This window comes from Balaenoptera musculus, chromosome 3 (genome assembly GCF_009873245.2).
Source record: "Balaenoptera musculus isolate JJ_BM4_2016_0621 chromosome 3, mBalMus1.pri.v3, whole genome shotgun sequence".
Classification (NCBI taxonomy): Eukaryota; Metazoa; Chordata; class Mammalia; order Artiodactyla; family Balaenopteridae; genus Balaenoptera; species Balaenoptera musculus.
The window spans coordinates 96426239-96432210 of NC_045787.1; the positions used below are offsets into that span (position 1 = coordinate 96426239).

A 5972-nucleotide genomic window follows, 5' to 3' on the forward strand; every position below is an offset into this window, starting at 1 on the left:
AACAGCATTTGTTACAATGTGGTAGAGTGGGAAGAAAGAAGGATAGGGACAGAATGATAGATTTCACAATTCCGGAGATCACAGTCTGGAGGAGTCCTCAGGTCCTTTTTGGCCTCACCATGTCCTCAAGTATTAGACACAACTCCCTTTGCAGGAAACAGGAGAAGAGAGGAATAAAGGCTTCTTTGAAAAGCAGTGATAAAGGGGTCCCTTGAGGATTTCTGAGCTCTTGAAACAATCTTCATGGCAACAGCTTGACTCTGCTTCCTGCTACAGTGAAGGTTGCTGGAATATGAATTAGGGGTGAAGCACTGGGGCTATTTGCAAGTTCATGTTAAAATTTGATTTTCCAAACTCAGGAATACAGTTGATTCAGAATTAAATCAAAACAGTGCTTTAAATGTGCCCTGCAAAGGACCTCAGTGCATTAAATAAGTACCAACTAGCTTTGCTCTTACAAGTGGTCTCATGGGAGAAAACTTAGAGAAGATTCCATGATTCTCATATTAAAGACACAGAAATGTCTGCAGAAATATGATATCTCACCAATGGTCATAACATCTCACAATGTCATCAAAAGTTATGTATGGAAATTGCTTATCAGGTCAGTATACAGTCATCCATATTATACCACTTAACATTTATTTTTAAATTTTAATAAATCTAGTTAATGCCTTCTTTACTATTATAACATTTCTTTCCCATCCCAAATCATTACATGTTTTTCTTCCATAAAAGTACATACTAATAATTAGTGATGTTGAGCAGCACTGATGTATATACACTACCAGATGTAAAACAGATAGCTAGTGGGAAGCAGCAGCATAGCACAGGGAGATCAGCTCGGTGCTCTGCGATGACCTAGAGGGGTGGGATAGGGAGGATGGGAGGGAGGCTCAAGAGGGAGGGGATATGGGGACATATGTATGCATATGGCTGATTCACTTTGCTGTACAACAGAAACTAACACAGCATTGTGAAGCAATTATACTCCAATAAAGAAAAAAAAAAAAAAAAAAAAGTCCATACTCTAAAAGCTAATAAGCAAACCAACAAGCCTGAAAAACATACAAGGTGGGGGGATGTATAAAACAGAATGTATAAAATAGGCATCTTGTATAAAATATGTAATGTAGAGATTTACTACCTGTATCTGTCTTAGGGCACTTTTGACGTATGGCTCCATGTTCTCTCATTTCCTAAATTCTCAGTTTCCATCGATTATAACATTACCTTAACAACACCTTTTGGGGGTCAAATACTACATAGTAATCCCTTTATTCTTCAGTATGAAAATGAGTTTGATTTTCTTATTTAGCAAGTTTAAGATTGATGGTATACGTTCAAGTATTAAATCTGCACTGCACTTCCCACTTATTTTAATTTGTTGGGTTATTGAAATTCCTTATTGAATTAGTAACTAAAAGTTAACTAGCTTCTCTTGCATGTCACCTGGAAGCTGGTGATAGGAGCATATATACACTGATAGTCCTTCATGACATGAATTGTTCCTATAAGCATTTTCTAGCTTGGAAAAAAAAAAAAGGAAGCTTTATCCCAAAGAGTGGTAATTCCCACTACATAAATTTACTACCTGAGATTTAACAATCATCAGCATCCATGTTCTCATTCAATGCTGCACTGAGATATGATATAGTCAAAGCACGACACATGGTGCTACCAGTACCCATAACATAGCTGAGCGACCATGAGATGAACTGACACCTTCTGTGCACAGGCAAGTTCCTACATGCACATGAAACACATCCTAAGTTTCAGTCCTCTTATTGTTAGTTACCTGGTTTCTTTTTCAATTAATCAAATAAAATGTCTCATTTTCAGAAACTAGACCTAAAGGGAACTCATCGAGGCTATATGCAAAGTGACAGTGCTTTGTTAACGGACTGTTACCCATAGATACCCTCTATAGAAGACCTCTTTTTGGGGAGGTGCGGTAACAGAATTTCTAAGATGGCCTCTTAAAAATGCCTCACCCTAGTCCCCAGAAACTGTGACTCTAAGGTATCACACACATGAATATGTTTTGTTACATGACAAAAAGGACTTTGCAGGTGGAATTTTAAGGCTTCTAGCCTGTTCACCTTAACATGGGGAGATTACCCTGGACTGTCTGAGTAACCCAATGTAACACATGCATCCTTAAAAGCAGAGAACATGTTCTGGCTGGTGGTAGAAGAGAAAGGCAAAGGGGAAGTGTGATAGATTTGAAGCAAGAGGATTCAATGGACCACTGCCGGCTTAAAGATGGAGGGGGCCACATGGGAAGGAACCCAGGGGGCCCCTGGAACAGAGAGCGGACCTTGACTGACAGCCAGTAAGGAAATGAGGATCTCAGTCCTACAACTGCAAAAAGCTGTTTCCGCCAACAATCAGAATGAGCTTGGAAATGGATTCTTCCCCAGAGCTTCCAGGGAAGAGCCCAGCCTGTTTGGCACCTTGATTTTGGCCTTGTGAGAACGGGAACAGAGAACCCAGTAGAACCCACAAAGACTTCTGATCTACAGAACTGTGGAAGTGGCTGTAAATGAGTAAATTTGTGGTAAACTGTTATGGCAGCAGTAGGAAACTAGTACAGGCAGACTGCGTATGGACACAACCTAGAAGAAATGGACAAATTCTTAGAAAGGCACAATCTCCCAAGACTGAACCAGGAAGAAAGAGGAAATATGAACAGATGAATTATCAGTAATGAAACTGAATCCGTAATTTAAAAACTCCCAAAAAACAAAAGTCCAGGACCAGATGGCTTCACAGGAAAATTCTATCAAACACCTAGAGAAGAGTTAACACCCATACTTCAGAAACTATTCTAAAAAGTTGTAGAGGAAGGAATACTCCCAAATTCATTCTATGAGGCCACCATCACCCTGATACCAAAACCAGACAAAAATAGCACAAAAAAAGAAAATTACAGGCCAGTATCACTAATGATCATAGACACAAAAATCCTCAACAAAATACTAGCAAACCAAATCCAACAACACATTAAAAGGATCATACACCATGATCAAGTGCAATTTATCCCTGTGATGCAATGATTTTTTCAATATCTACAAATCAATCAGTGTGATACACCACATAAACAAATTGAAGAATAAAAACCATACAATCATCTCAATAGATGCAGAAAAAGCTTTTGATAACTTTCAACATCCAATCATGATAAAAACTCTCCAGAAAGTGGACATAGAGGGAACCTACCTCAACATAATAAAGGCCATATATGACAAACCCACAGCTAACATCATACTCAATGGTGAAAAGCTAAAATCATTTCTTACAAGATCAAGAGGGTGGAGAGTCTTGCCTAGTCACTTTGAAGAGGCAGAGCAGCCCAGGTGACCATGGGGGTGACTGGTGTCCCACCTAGCTCAACCCACCCACTAGAGGCAGAGCTAACAATATAACCGCTCGAGCTGTGCATGCAGGCCTTCAGGGTTTAGCTATCTGTACATATGATTAAGATTTTGTAGCGTTTCACTTTTTCAGAAAGAAGTTCCTGAAGACTTGTTCTTCTAAGTCTGAATTTTTAAGTGGATATTACTGTTAAAAAATAATTGTTCATGGTTCAGAGCTTAAGAGGTCAAAAATCCTGAAGATCACACCAAAAAGGCTCTCTCGGCCGTCTTGGAGCCCGTGCAGGCCTACTGGGCACAGGACTTCTAAACCGACAAATATGTCTGGAAGGCTGTGGTCCGAGGCCATTTTTGCTGGCTGTAAGTGGGGTCCCCGGAACTTGAGAGAGCACACAGCTCTTCTTAAAATTGAAGGTGTTTATGCTTGAGATGAAACTGAATTCTATGCAGACCAGAGGTGTGCGTATGTGCACAAAGCAAAGAACAACACAGTAACTCCTGGTGGAAAATTGAACAAAACCAGAGTAATCTGGGGAAATGTAACTTGCATTCATGGAAACAGTGGCATGGTTCGTGCCAAATTCCGAAGCAACCTTCCTGCTAAGGCCATTGGACACAGAATCCAAGTGATTCTGAACCCTTCAAGGACTTAAACTTATTGAAAAGTAAATAAATAAAAGTATGGATTTGTTCTCTTGTTAAAAAAAGAAAAAAGAAAGATCCACCAAAATGGTTTCATTTAAGGTGATGCTTCTGGTGAACTCAGCCTACATAAAATTGAACATATCATGTGCCATGCCAGGTGTTTTCCTACTTTCTCAATGATTTCTATCAATTTAGTTTACTAGTATCTCCTTCTTTCACCCAATCTCACACCAAAAACAATATTCCCTGTACCAGAAGGACAGACATTTGTCCTTATTCATCTAGCATAGATTAAATGACACCTGTTAGGTGCCAAGACATTTTATTAGGAACTGAAGATGATCAAAGATGACAAGACAGAATCCCCCCTTTTTAAGGAGATTCGAGATGAAGTACAGAGGACCCAAAACAAGAAAACATTCACTTATTGAGCTGTCACAGATCTTGAGAAGAAACCTAGAAATTGGAACGTGGAAGATAAACAGCTTGCTGAGGTTCACAGTGTCACAGCACATAGAGAGAATGGAAAACTCTGCCAGAGCCTTCATTAGAGATGCTGTGTATTTAATTTTTTTGGTTCACCTTTAAAGCAGACCTCTAGATGTAGAAATGGTAGAGAAGTGTGATGAATAAGCTTAATAAGTGAAAAACACAGGTGAGAAAAATACCAAGTGTTATAATTTCATCTGTACATATCTTAGTCTAATCAAGAGGAAAAATCAATCGGAATTGATTGGATTGGATCTGTGACATTGGATCTGTGTTTTCTTGATACTGTTAGTTCTATAGCTAACCCAGCATCCTAGGAGCGGGTTTGCTTTCTTACTTGTGTTATTAATTTATTAGTGTAAATTTACACCTGTCAACACAGATTTACAGCTACCCACCACAAATATGATAGGTTTCAAGGACACACAATTAAGAACTTGAAACACTTAAATTGCTTTAACACTCGTTCATATAATTCAGTTTCACTTATATGGGAATATAAATAGCCAGAGTCCTGCTAGAAAAATTATTTTGGTAATCATTCTGATTTTTCCTCCTCGCTTTTCTGAAAAAGTTATTTTTAATTCTAAAGTTATTTTCATCTACGATTCACTGCTTCTAATACCAGCTAATGATGATGGTAATTTTGCCCACATGGGGACACTGCAGAAAGGAGGGCTAAGTTTCACTCCCTGTCTTGGGGAAGTTCAAATGCTAAAGGACTGTCATGCTTTGCAGTCATCTCCACTCTGATTCATTATTTTACAGCAAATGCAGCTCTTAGCACTGCAGGCATAAGAAATAGGGAGTCCACGTGTTTGGGATTGTACTATAAAGGCCAACAGAGTATGAGATGACCCCTGCCCGCAAGAAGCATTCCAGGCAGTCCACAGAAGAAAGCTAGACTGCCTGTGTCTCCATGACTATCCTCCTACCTCATGGCACCTCACTAATCCAGGTCCTCATCACCTCCCGCCAGGATAACTGCAATAGTCTCCTAACTGCCCTCCTGTCTACTATTTAAGTACCTTTCAAACAATTCCCCTACCACATACATATACAAAACAAAGTTCTGTGTTGGATTAAACTGTACCCCTGCTTAAAATCTTTCAGTGGCATAAGAAACAATGAATAAAATTCAAACTCGGTAAGTATTCAAGAAACTCACGTCCTGGCCCCTGCCCTCCTCTCCCTCTAGCCACTTGTCCGGATGTCCCCCTTGCCCTGTCCTCTCAATGTGTGATCCAATCATACTGAGCTGTTTACCACTCTGCAGCACACACAACTGGCTGTGGTTCCTGGCCCAGTGCCTTCTTGTTGCCCGGGATGTTTTATCCTTTGAGCCTCTCCTCAGTTCCCCTTCCCCTGAACCAAGTCTTCCTGGTTCCTGACAAATACCTGCTCATCTGAAGAACTAAAGTATCATCTCTCTACAAAATCTTTTTCTGTTCCCACCCACCC

The 5972-nt window shown here is 39.9% G+C and overlaps 1 pseudogene; it reads left to right on the forward strand.

Annotated features, from left to right (window-relative positions):
* The first annotated feature begins 3697 nt into the window (after positions 1–3697).
* LOC118892515 lies at positions 3698–4030 on the forward strand (annotated as a pseudogene).
* The last annotated feature ends 1942 nt before the right edge of the window (positions 4031–5972 follow it).